This window comes from Aedes albopictus, chromosome 3 (assembly GCF_035046485.1).
Source record: "Aedes albopictus strain Foshan chromosome 3, AalbF5, whole genome shotgun sequence".
Classification (NCBI taxonomy): domain Eukaryota; kingdom Metazoa; phylum Arthropoda; class Insecta; order Diptera; family Culicidae; genus Aedes; species Aedes albopictus.
The window spans coordinates 357,664,445-357,678,172 of record NC_085138.1 but is presented as its reverse complement, the minus strand read 5'-3'; the positions used below and the strand labels follow the sequence as shown (position 1 = coordinate 357,678,172).

Genomic DNA, 13,728 nt, shown 5'->3' with positions numbered 1-13,728 from the left:
TCTAGTGGAATCTCGGCAAAATTTTCTGAGGAGTTTGTGAAAGATTTTCTACACAAATTCTTGGAGAAATTTGAAATTGGAGAAATGAGTTTCTTAACGAATCGCTGAAAGAACTTTCAAAAGATACCTGTGGAAGACTTTTTGGGAGGAATTTTTCTTGGTGAATCAATGGAACAATATCGGAGGAAATCCAGGAAAAGTTTTATAAAAGAGTTCCTAAATTGGTTTCTGGAGTTAATTCTTAAGGAAAACTTTGTAGAAATTTCCCGCAAACAAAGAATTAAAGATGAAAGAACTCTTGAAAGACTTCTCAGAGAAATCTCGTAAATCGCCAATTGTTGCACGGCTTGAAAACTCACCAATTGTTGATCAAAACAACGATGGATAGTGTGCAAAGTGCACATCCGGTTTTCAATAATAACAAAACACTCCAAAATCGCGTTTATCTCATATTGCCCCATTATGAACAACCAACAGCCATTATGAACCAATAAATTACAATCATTAGTGCAGCAAATTCCTAGCCACTTATAACTTTTTTCATCACCGTCGTCATCATGATGTTGAACCTGTGGCCGCACAGCAGCCACGACGAATACCGAACGCGTTTAAATCGTCATTTCCCGACAAACCGTGCACGACGGCGCTGTTAGCTAGTGCAAGGAAATCAATTATCACACTCTTTGGGCACAGTAGTACATAGTGGGTTCCAGTCTAAAGTTGCATTTTAGGGACGCATCCCACCACATAATCACGACCATTGTGTAATGCCCTTTTTCGGGTGGATTAATACTTCTGTGTGGCCTGGCCATATATGTACGCATTTCTCTCTCTCTTTTAGACTAGCTCTGATGTGTTCACACCGCAGAGGTAGGTAAAACAACAAACGAAATGGTTAATTTGCGGAACGATGCAAATGGGTTTTTCTCGCAGCCCAAAATTTCTTTCTAAGCGTGAGCTTACCGAAACGTTCACAATGGAGTTTGCTGGTGATTGCTCGATTCGTCTAATGTTGGTCATTATACTATAGAGATAGAGGAGTACGGATCCGGAGTGACGCAGATGCACAGCAGACGACGATGCAATGGAACACTTAAAGTTAAATTAAGTTTGGGAAAAATGCCACTTCGCAAAGATAAGCCAGTGAGATTGAAAAACAAACAAAGAAGATAACCTTACTGCGATCTTACATTTTTATAAGGTTATGAAGTCAGTTGACTGAAATTTGACACATCCAATACTAAGAATAATAAATTGAAATGGTATCCTAAAATTGAACTTCTTTATCATACATTAATTTCTTTAGTTCACTGAAACATCATTACTGAGTTCACAATTCTACGCCACAAATTCCGGTTCTTTGCTGCTTCTCCCGAATTCAGGAAACTTACTTACGTTCAGTCTTGAGCACTCATGGTGATTAGAGTGGGTCATCGTTTATATGGAAAAATGAAAAATCCAATCCCACCAGATCAAAGCTTTTTTGATCCCGTTGAGTGTGCAAAATTTGGGCACGATCGGTTATGTCTACGTTTTGCGCATCGTTTGTATGGGATTTTACATGGGAAAACACACTTTTTTGCATTTATCTTATAACTAGCTCGAATTTTTCTAAAACCATGTAACCGATAAGGTAAAAACATAGCCTAGGGTGTCCTGAAAAACTTTGTCGAAGACCGCGAAGTGATCTGATGCTTATGAAAAAAGTTATAGCGTCGGCATTGCTTGGCGAAACAGCATGATTTTGTTGCTATTGTTATTCCTTTACATGTTAAAACATACACACATGCATGCGGTTCGTTGGTTATAACTATTTTCACATGCATCGGATCGCTTTGCGGTCTTTAACAAAGTTTTTCAGAACATCCTAGGTTATCATTTTACAGTATCGGTTCTAAAGTTTCAGACAAACTTTTTCAACTTATGACAAAAATGCAAAAAAGTATGTTTTCCCATACAAAATCCCATACAAATTTCAATTGCAATGCGCAAAGTGTAGACGCAACCGATCGTGCTCAAATTTTGCACAGATAATCAGGACCCGAAACGGAACCAAAAAAGCTTTTATCTGAGAAAACGGTTCCGATGACGGTGATGCAGAGGGCTGATTGAAAAATCTCCATCCTGGGCGAATACCCGCCAGCACCTTGACCTGTGACCAGGCCAAATTTATGTCGACTTGTTTTTATTTTCCGTTGTTGAGGCTGCACCACCATGATCCTCTGGGTCTGCCTCTGCTGCGATGTCTCGCAGAGTTCGTTTCCGCCCCTGCGTAGAGTGTGGCCGACTCACCTTCACTTTCGCTCCCGAATTTCTGTCGGCTTTTGATGGCGTCGACGGTGGAACTCCACGTTGGAGGTCCAACTGTGAGGCCACCATGCACGAATTATATACCGCAGGCATCTATTGATAAAGACATGCAGCTGCCTGCAGCCGTTGAGTGTTCTCCACTGATACATACCAAGTTTCACTGGTGTATAGCAGCACAGATTACACGTTCGAGTTGAAAAATTCGAATTTTGGTGCGTCGACTAATCTGATTGTTTTTCCATTTTCTTTTTTCGCTTCCTCTTTTATTTGATCTAACTCAAACTTTTCTTCACTCGGCAAGACCATGCTGAGAGAGTATGGGTTTGATTTATGATCACTCAAGGAAATCCATAAAACAACTTTTTTTTATCAATTTTGACATTTCCCTGCCCTACACTATCAAAGAATATCCCCTAAATGGAGTAATCCTCGCAGAAATCCCGGAAAAAAATATCGAAGTAGTCCACTCTTAGAAAAATTCGTAGGAGGAATATTGAAAGATATCACTCAAATAATCCAAGAGGAGTTTTGTCACAAATCCCCAAAACAACCTCAAGAAGAGTACCTGATAGACTCTGAAGGAATCTCAAGAGACAGACGCAGGACAGAGCAGGAGAAATTTTGGAAGCAATTCTGAAAGGATTCCTGAAGAAATCATCTCAGAAGGGTTCCCTGAAGGAATCTGGGGAGTCAAATGAACCCAAGGAGGAATTCCTAATGGAAATGAAGGGATCGGTGGAAATATTACTCAAAGGATCTAGATGAAATCCTCGAATAATCCCTCAAATAAATCTCCCTTTCCGACATTTCGAACTAATCCCTGGAGAAATGAATAATGGGATCTCGGAAGAAATCCATAAAGGCATGCCGGAGGGAATCCGTGTAAATATCACTGAAAGAATCTCGGGAGTAATCCTTAAAGGAAACCTAGTAAGAATCAACGAAGGAATCCCGGTAGAACACAATGAAGGTATCCAGGGAGATATTCTTGAAGGAAACTAGGAAGAAAGTCCAGAAGGAATCCTGGGAGAAAACCCAGGAATAATGCTTAGGACATCCCTGAAGCACTCGCAAAAGAAACCCCTGAAAGAATGTTGAAAAAATCTACTAATGAATCTCAAAAGTAGTCCTTTTGAATTTCCTTGAGGAACCCCTGAAAGAATCCTGAGAAAGGCTTCAGAAACAAATCTAGATTTTCTGGATAAATGCCTATAAGAAAGCAAACCCCAATAGGTATTGGGATAAATCCCAATAGGGAATCATAAAACAGGAATCCCGGGAAAAAAACCCTGGAGGAATCTCCGAAGGAATCTTAGGAGGAATCTTTGAATGAGTCGCTGAAGGAGTCTCTGAACAAATGCCTGGAAAAATCCCTGAAAGAATTCATGAAAGGAAGTATCTCGATGAAATACCAGAATAAATTACTATTGAAAACCCGGGAAGATTCAATTAAAGATTTTTTGGTGAAATTTCTGAAGGGTTCCCGGGAGAAATCTCTAAAAGAAACGGGAAGAATTGCTGAAACAAAACCTGAAAACTGGGCAATATCAGTAAAGAAATAAAGGCTAACCAGAAGATATATTGAAAGAAAACCCAGCAACTAAGACAAAAGCCTGGAGGCATCCCTGATGAAATCTCGGGAAAAATCCATAGAAGAATCCCGGAAGTATACCCGGATATCACCATTGAATGAATCCAGGAAGTACCCGGTCAACCAGTGATAGCATAAGATGTTGAATAAGTTGTTAAAGTGGATACGATATACATACATTTTACGTGCGCCTAAATGAAGACACACACGCATATGGCCTCCACTTTATCACCTTATGCAACATGTTTCACGATTACTGGTTGTCTGGCTAGTCCTTGATGGAATCCGGGAAATATTCATCAACGAAGATCGTAAGAATACCCTGCATGAATCCCTTAAGGATAAACGTCTTGAAATCCCGCTTTAACAGTGCATCAGAACTTCAAACGCACAAATCTCATGAAGCAAGCTTCACACAACAGTGTATGTTATTATTCTGTTCTTGTTCACTTGTAATAAGCTTAAAATAAGAAGATCAGGTGAGCTGGTTTTGTTTACGAAGAGATTTGTGCCCTTGAAATCGTGAGTAGGTGCCAAAGTCGGCCATTTTGGGATTCTAACAAGTCTGTCCTTAAAATATTTCAGCAGGAGTCAATGATTGAAACCCGGTTAGAACTGAAAAACGAATTCGTGGAAGTATCATTGACAGAATCCTGGAAAAATCTCTGAAGGAATCCCAGGAGGAAGCTTTAAAGAAGATCCTTGAAAGAATCCGTAATTCGCTGAGCAAATCCCAGAATAAAATTCCGGGTGAAATCTATTGAAGAATTTCAGGAAAAACTTCGAAAGAAATACCAGGAGGAAACTTTCTTATGCAAAGGCTCATAAAACAGATTTTGTCTCTCTTCTTGACACCCTTAATCACCCACTTCAGGCCTGAATGCAAGAAACTATCCCGGAAAAAATCCCAGCAAAAATCCCGACAGAAACCCCAGGAAGAATCTTGGAGCAATTCCTGATGGAATCTTATGAATAATCCGTGAAAGAACCCGGAAGACATCCTGGGAGAAGTCTGTAAAGAAGTAATTACAGGAGTAATCAGTGAAGCAATCCCGAGAATAATCCCTGGATCCTTCCTAAAAGAATCCTGGAAGGAATTGATGAAAGAATCCCAGAAGGCGTTCCTAACGGAATTCCAGAAAGTATCCTGAAGGAATCCTTGTCAGAATCCCAGAATCTAATATTTGAAGGAAAATCAGGAGGGATCAATGAAGGAATCCCGGAAATATTCTCAAAAGGAATACCGGAAAAATCCTAAAAAATGACAAGCAAAATCAATGAACAAATCCCGGGAGAAAACTGAATAAATTTCAAAAGTAATCGCAAGAGAAACGCTTGATGAAAGCGCAGCAAACATTTTTTTTAACCCGTAAGAAATCATTGAAGAAGTCATGTGGAGTCCTTGGAGAAAGAAGAATACGTGTAGATATCTCAGGAAGAACCGGGAACAATTCCAGGAGGAATGCCATGAGAAATCATGGGACGAATCTCTATAGGAATCAAGGGAGGAATAACAGGATGAAATCGGAAAGGAATCCATAAAGAAATATCGGAAGGAGTATCTGAATATTTTCATAGATAAATCCTTACAGAGGCCTTGTACATATTTAGACCAAAATGTCGGTGACATCTTGTGAGGTAAATTTTAACTGGGAATCTTTTCGACGCATATGGCTCATTCTCGAACGGATTTGGCGTCTCTATCTCTTTTCACAGAGTCGAATAACAGTATTTTCCCCACAGCTCCATCTGCTCGAAGGATGCCTTACTAATAATTACGTTACCGGACTAACTTTGGTCAGATAAACAAATTTGCAGAAAACATCAATACGGTAAGCATTTTTTGGCAATAATACTACAGCACCATCTGTTGAAAAAAAAATAGCTGAAGATCATTTAAATTAAATATTTACTTCATTATGAACAACTCCAGGGTCTCCAGTTGGCCTAGTGCAAGCCCGTGCACAAGGGGGGAGGTTTTAGGTGTTAGCCCCCCCCCCTTCCCCCCCACCCCCCATTATCGACGCTCCATACACTAGGCGCCCCTCCGCCTTTTGCCGAAATTAGGAAACAACCCCCCCCCCCCCTGGCGCCACTTCTGTGCACGGGCCTGGCCTAGTGGTTAAGCTATGCATCACCAATCCGGATTCGATTCCCGTTCCAGTCGGGAAAATTTTCTATATTGCTTGCCTCACCACATTATACAAATTCATGTAATGGCAGGCAAAGGAAGCCCTACAATAAATAACTGTGAAAATCCCCAAAGAACACTAAGTTGAAGAGAGGCAGCCCAAGTTCCAGTGGGAACGTATAGCCATAAAGAAGAAGAAGAAAAAGAAAAAAATACACCAACAAATTTAAACCATTGTTGAATTTAGACTAACAAACTGCGGCAATGTGTTATCCTTGCACCAACAACGTTTGCGCCATTTAGTGAGCCAATTCTGAAGTTAATTGTTCACCATGCAAGAAATATGGATTATCTGAACAACATATCCGAAGACAGTACGCTGAAACATTGTGTAATTTTCAAGATATTCACTTCAAAAATACTGCCCTATAATAAGACGCTGGGCAGACATGGGCTAATAAGTTAATAATAACAAAGCAAAATGTGGAGCGGATCTGGTGTGATGGCTAGAACACCTAACTATCACATCGAGGACCTGGGATCGAGTCCCCCTCTCGACAAACTCACCAAAAATGTGGGTTCTTTCATTGTAATGGGACCAAAGCGTGGATCCCGAGACAGTGTTGAGAATACTCACTTGCAAGAGCGATACTCACTTGCTTCTATCTCAGTTCAGAAGCACGCTATCAAAAAATGATGTTTGAAGGGCTTTTAAATTGTAGTTTTAATCTAAAAGTTTGCCGAATAAAGTAAAGGTCGCAAACGCATACCAAAGTTGTGAGATAGCTGTGAGTACGAGGTGAGTAAAATTCGTGTAATTTATACTCACCTTGTGCTCACAGCTCTCTCACAGTTTTGGTATGCGTCTGCGACCTTTACTTTATTCGGCAAACTTTTAGATTAAACTACAATCTAAAAGTCCTTCAAACATCATTTTTTGATAGCATGCTTCTGGACTGAGATAGAAGCAAGTGAGTATATTTTTTCGGAAGTGAGTATTCGCAACACTGTCCCGAGATGAACTAGCCCCGGATTAAAAATCTCGTTAATAAAGATAAAAATAAAACAAGACATCAAATCAGGTCAAGTTATTTTGAATGTGCTAAGTTTTGTTGAAGAAAAAAATTGAAATTTTTGGAGCCTCTGTAAAAAAGTTATAGGTACACGTTATTGAATTGTTAAAAAAACAGTGTTTGTTTTGAAATTTATGTTCGGCCTGTTTTTTTTTAATCTGCAGCTTTTGATTTAAATCCAGGGCGGATACTGTTCGAAAAGCGCGCGAAGTATTTTTTTTCTAAATCAAGATAAAGCAACAACTCAATTTATTTTCACTGCTATTATTTTGAGCAATTTGACAGAGTTTCCAACTATTTTGAATCTCACCTGAAAAATTTTAAAGTGTTACTTCAACAAATCTCAGCATACACACTTAGAAATTCTGAAATTTGCACGAAACGGAATCACCAAAGAACGTTTCAACGTTTTCAAGACTGAATCACAAATTGGACTCAATTTTACGCGCATCATGTAAATTTCTACCACCTTTGTGTCAAAATCAATCTTATTTTTCGATGAAAGCTGCCTTTCTTGACATTTTTTGAAAGTTCCAATTCACGATTGCTCATTATTTTTCAATTTAGTTTAGTTTTGAGGTGTATGAGATTTTACGTTTTTTTGGAAAAATGTGGTACAATTTCCAAATAGTTTTCTGCATACAAACGCAAGGATTCTCCGCTATAAACAGGGCACAAAAATCAATCCAAATCAATATATAATATCTAAGCTTTTGAATAAGGAGTGCCAGCCATTTTCCTTGAGATTTCTCGTAGTAAAAAGATGATTTGTTGTACATGTATTTTTCAAAGTACGGGTTTTCAAACCACAAATTCATATTGTTGACCAAACTATGTGTTTCTTGCCAAACTTTGATTATTTCTTGGTCTTAAGTTAATCTGCAACCTTTCCACGTTGTAATGATGTATAGAACCGAATACTTGAAAGCTAACTTAAGTCTGTGGGGACGGTCGTTTTAATGTGCATTGTCAGATTTTCAGCACGTTTGTGCAAAAACTTTTCGAGGACTTCTTGTTCCTTTGATTCTATTTTAAACACAATGTCAAAATATCTCCCGTAGTACATATTTTTCGATTCCTTTGACAATAATATTTCATTTGCGACATAGGTTACCACGATTCGATGAAAATTGAAAAAAATCTATCCAAAATGCGATGGCTAGATTCTGCTGTGTGCATACCTTAAGTGCTGGTTGGTTGCGTTAGATGTCAACAAATTCGTTTCACCAGAAACGTAAAATCAGTATTACGTTCATTAGCCACCTTCTAACTCGGTGAAATAGCCGAGAGGTAAGAGATGTTGTACAGGATCAGCTGGTCCGGTGTTCGAATCCATGCATGGCATTATTTTACTTTTCTTTGTTTTATCTGTCAAATCGGTTCTAGCGATTGCTAAACGCTAAGAAAAAATAAGTTTTATTTTGGGGTGTCTTCAAAGAGCGAGCGTTGCGTTAGAGTTAGAGCATGTCAAAGTTGGTGATTTTGTATGGAATTTTTAATGAGCATCACCTTTTGTACCTTGTTCAAACCAATTGTGGTCTATTGCTTTTCTTCTACCCGCTTTCACAAAAGCTATGCTATGTGGTATTAATGTATATTGCAGATGTTTACTTACGATATACTATACGGTCACTGATGATTTCAAAAAGTTTGACGAAACATATCTCGGTTCTTTAGAAACATTGTAATTCTGAACTAGTAGTGGTGTAGGTTTGTCGTGCTACGCTGGAAAGCTGTACCATAAGCACTCGTGCATCCCATCAATGTTGCTATTTTTTACGAGCACCGTATGTCAATTAATTCACCAAAATTAATAATATTCAAAGTTTCTACTTTTAAAAACTGAAATTTTCTTTAATAACCTTAATTTTACTCACTGTTATGAGGTAATGAGCACATTTTGTGAAAAAAAATCTACCTGCGAGACCAATTTTAGGAAGAATCATTATTAATATCTCTGGATGCATTGACTAAAATAGTAATGTTGATTACTATGCAGTCGATTTAAACAATAAAACATGCTTTCCAATGCTTTCCAGTTCATTTGGCATCACAGATTGACACATTTTATCACTATGTTATTTTCCCATAAACGTCGCAATGAAACCTTTTTCTTTGAATCATCCTTTTCTTGGTTCACCTTCTACATTGCAAACCCACTACACAATTATCTCTGAATTACACATTCAGCAGTCCTAACATAATATCTTACCCTTTTGGAGATGTTCATCAACTTTTCCACGAATCACGTTTTCTTCAACTGGCTAGTTCAGCACTTCATAACACCTCACCGCAACAAAATCGTTTCTCCGGCAGATTCAAACCGCAGACAATCCACCATCTAATCTGCGTGTACAAACCGACACTGACTTGTCAGGCACTTGTTTCCCAAATCTCACTTTGCGACCTTTCCAACGAAGAAAATGGTAATCATATTCCCTTTCACACCAAATGAACTTTGTCTGCATTTGACATCCGAATGGTCGTACCCAACCAACATTACCCACTTGGGGTCCGTCCGTCCGACCGTCTTCTCGATCAACACTGACAATGTTTAGAAATTCACACGCGCGCGCACCACGCACCACCTTGGGGTCCACCGTTCCGACCGAAGAGGAAAAACTTTTCGCCTCCGAACCGTCCGCGATCTCGAATCGATATGATATTGCCAGGGTCTGATGCTGCACCGTGGACCTCTCGCACAGATGCCCAACCCGGACCGGGTGACGACACTCTCACTCTTTTTCTTGGGTACTGCCTCCGATGGTGTTTTTCTTCACTCACTTCTCACCGAGGGCGGACGGGCAGCGCAAGCCAGGGGTCCGAAAATCTAGACACTTTTCACACACGCGCGCGCTCGCGCGCCAAACCTCTCCGATGCGATGCGATGGGTGGAATTTTCAAAGATCGTGCCTCATTAGCGCAGATTGCGCGCCAATCAATCGTGACGTGATCCCGTCTAGACTTTTGCACGCGGCAGGAGAAATTGATCTTTTCCCCGACGACGAGTGACAACCACACGAACTGGCGACCACGACGAGCCCTATGACGACGTGCACGCGTTTGATACCAAAGGCTACGGCCAAATGGTCTTAAGACCCCCAGATCCGGTGCTCTATATTAAACTTTTCGCCCCTCTTTGGGTCCGCCATGGTCGTACTTAGTGCACAGAGCACGGTCCTGCACAGCATCCGAGTCGTGTTGGTTCATAAATTTCTTTCCGCGAGTTTTTCTCGTTGTTCAAGTAGGAGTATTTCGAGCGGAATTCCTGGTAAAGTTTGAAACACACATCCATGAAGTATGTCGTTTCTTGGGGAGTTCAGAGAGTTTTCTAGGGAATTACAGATGATTTCAGAGGGGTTCAGATGGGCGTTTCAGAGGATTCTAGGAGCGTTTTAGGGTTGTTTCAGAAGATTTTAAGAGGTTTAATGGGAATTTCTTTGGAGTGCCAGATAGGGTTTCGGATAATTAAAGCCTTCAACAGGAATTGAAAGGTGGGAATTTCAGGGTGTATTTTAGGCGTTTTAATGATCTTCAAGGAGTTTTAAGAACACAGAAAAAAATATGTAATTAAAATTCAGCGAGAAATCATGCACATAAAGGGAATGCTAGAGTTAGTGCACTTTTACATGAGATATAATGTAAAATTACATTACGATCGTGTAAATTTCCGCCAACCATCGCGTAAACCATCATGGACACCAACCGGTTACGCGACTATTAGCGGAAATTTACACGAACGTAACGTAAATTTACATGATATCTCATGTAAATATTCACTAACTCTAGCATTCCCTTTATGTGCATGATTTTTCGCTGAATTTTACATTAATATTTTTTTCTGTGAAGGATTGAGGGGATTTGAAGCAGCTCCCTCCCCTCGATAAATTCCAGGAAAATCATCTTGTAGCTCCCAGGTGTAGCGAGACAACATCACATTGCACTGTCCACTGTTGCTGCTGCTGCCAAAGACAAACGACTTTGTCACACCGAATGACCGACCGGCTCGATCAGTAGCAGCGCAGCGTCAAGTGACCAAACAAGTTTCACGCCTCCGTTTCTTGCAAAGGTGCAACTTGTTGCAGCAGCCATGCAGACGGACCGCAGACCGGTGTGGTGCGATGGTGGGTCCATGTTTTGATTCAAAGCTTGATACACTCACCGAGAGTGAGAGTATTTTCCGGTGTTCGTGGTCTCACTCTCAATGAACTCCTTGGTTGGTCGGTTGATTGTAAGTCTGAGAGGTGCACGTTTGGATCGCACTGGTCCAACCAACCGAGATGTAACCGGATGGCTTTTTCGTAGGTAGGTAGCAAGTGTACCTGAATTTCCCTAAATGGAGTTTACGGTAGTTGATCTGTGAATTGGAAGGTGTACTCGACATTGTTAGGAGTAATTAACTACGATCCAAATAGAGTGCTGGTTGGAGGAATTTTACTATCATCTAACCAACCACTTCCGAGATGTTCACCATAGTCGAGGATTTTTTATCGAGGAAAGTTGGATCGGAAAACTACTGGGAAGAAATGAACATTTCGGTGAAGAGTGAATATCTAACCTAGTTTTAATGACTTATGTTAGTATTAGCATTAGCATTAAGTAAGTCGCAAAAAATTCTTAGGTGTATAGCCCTACACTGCTGTTATGAGGGATGCCTCCTTCCCGCCCGAATCAAAGCACAAATATTTGGGACTAATCTCTGACTCTTAGACAAGAATGACGCAATCCTCCAATGGTCGAGAACTGTCTTGGTAACATCCTTAAAAGTGACGAATTAGAGCGTAGTTTTTTATACCATCTGCTGTGGCGAACACCAGGTGTTACGTCTGAGCCGAGGTATTTGTTTTGTCGATGACATAATACCAAAATAAGCTATTTCAAATAAGAATAACCGAACAATACCTTGCCTTAGTATAATATCTGGTTTTGGTATGCTTCAGGAAAGGATAAGAGAAGGGGTTTCCAGGGGAGGTGTCAGGGTCTTTAAGTGGAGCGAGTGGCGCCAAGGGGACTTTAGACGTTTTTAGTTTGATTCAGAGAATTTTAAGAACTATTAAGAGGGCTTAAGGGGTGAATTTTGATGTCTTTTAAGAGACGACACTTATAGCCACCCCTGAAGACCCCAGAAATGCACCAGAAAACTCCATGAAACACTCCGTAATGTTCTGAATTCCCTTGAAACCTATTACCCTGAAACACCCTAAAATACCCTACGAACCCCTTAAAATCCCCGGAGACCTGCTGACACGGTCATGAAACCCCATCAAACTCCCTGAAACGGTTTGAAACTTTCCTGAAACACCCAGTTATTTCATGAAACTGCCAAGGACGACGTGAAAATCCCCTGAAATCCCCTGAAACACCCTATTAAAGCCGTTAAGCCTTCTGAAACAACCATAATCCCTCTGAAACTTCCTGAGACTTTCTTAAACACCCCTGAAATTCTATGATAGAGACTTGAAACCTCCTAATACGCCTCTGAAATCTCTCTGAAACCTCTTGAACCCCGTTGAAAATTCTTGTATTAGCCTTAAGGACAGACTTGTTGTAATCCCAAAATGGCCGCCACAATGGCCGACTTTGGCACCTACTCACGGTTTCAAGCGCACAAATCTCTCCGTAAACAAAACCAGCGCACCTGATTTTCTGCTTTTAAGCTTATTACAAGTGAGCAAGAACAAAATAATAAATGCACTGTTATTTGAAACTTGCTTCTTGAGATTTGTGCGTTTGAAGTTCTGATGCACTGTTGAAGCGGGATTTCAAGACAATTGTCTTTAAAACCGTCTGAAAACTCCAAAAATATCACCGGAAAGTTGCGCCAAGGAATCCTTCAGAAATTCCTCAGGGGTTTATTTTAGAAAATATTCCTAGTTCAGGAATTCATTCAAGGAATTAATTTAAGGAATGCAATAGAAATTCATCCAGCGTTTTCTTCATTTTTTTCCATATGCTCTGCAAAAAAACTCCCTGGCTCAGACGATCTTGTCATTTTTTTTTTCAGAAACTCCTTTAGATAATCTTTTAGCGATTCTTTCAGAAATTGTTCCGGAGAATCAAAATAATTTCCAGAAATTTCTTTAGAAAATTTACCAGTGTTTCGTTCAGAAGTTATCCACAAAGTTCAATCAAAAATTTCTCCAGGGATTTCTTTAAGAAATTCTACCAAACATTTTTTTTCATAAACTTTTTCAGCGAATTGTTCAGAAATTCTTCGAATTATTCCTTCACGAACGCCTTCAAGCATTCCTTTTGGAATTTCTCCAGAAATTCTACTTGAAATTACCGCTGGAACCTCTTGAAACCACGAGTTCCTTCAGGATTTCCCCAACAAGTCAGTGAATCTTATTTCTGACAAGTCAGTGGATGCTGCAGTTGTTCATACAGAGATTACTTCAGGAATCCCCCTGGTATTCGTCCATGTTTTCTCATCAGAAGTTCATACTTACCCTACCGATCAGGCTAAGGCCTGGGTGGTCTCTGCTGTACATAGTAGCCGTCTCCATTCCACTCGGTCCATGGCTGTTTGGCTCCAGTTCCGCACTCCACCGTAAATGGTACGCCACACCTTCCGTTCGAAAACTCCAAGGCCGTGTTGGTCCTCTGCACATAGGGTCCATGTT

At 40.2% G+C, this 13,728-nt stretch overlaps 1 protein-coding gene across 2 annotated transcripts in view; it reads right to left on the bottom strand.

The window, feature by feature from the left end:
- LOC109414912 (titin-like) overlaps window positions 1-10,180 on the bottom strand; it is an 82,335-nt gene extending 72,155 nt beyond the window's left edge. For both annotated transcript variants that reach the window (XM_062855353.1, XM_062855354.1), the window contains exon 1: window positions 9,318-10,180. The gene's annotated coding sequence lies outside the window, so the exon portion shown is untranslated. The remainder of the gene's footprint in view (window positions 1-9,317) is intronic.
- Window positions 10,181-13,728: the final 3,548 nt, after the last annotated feature.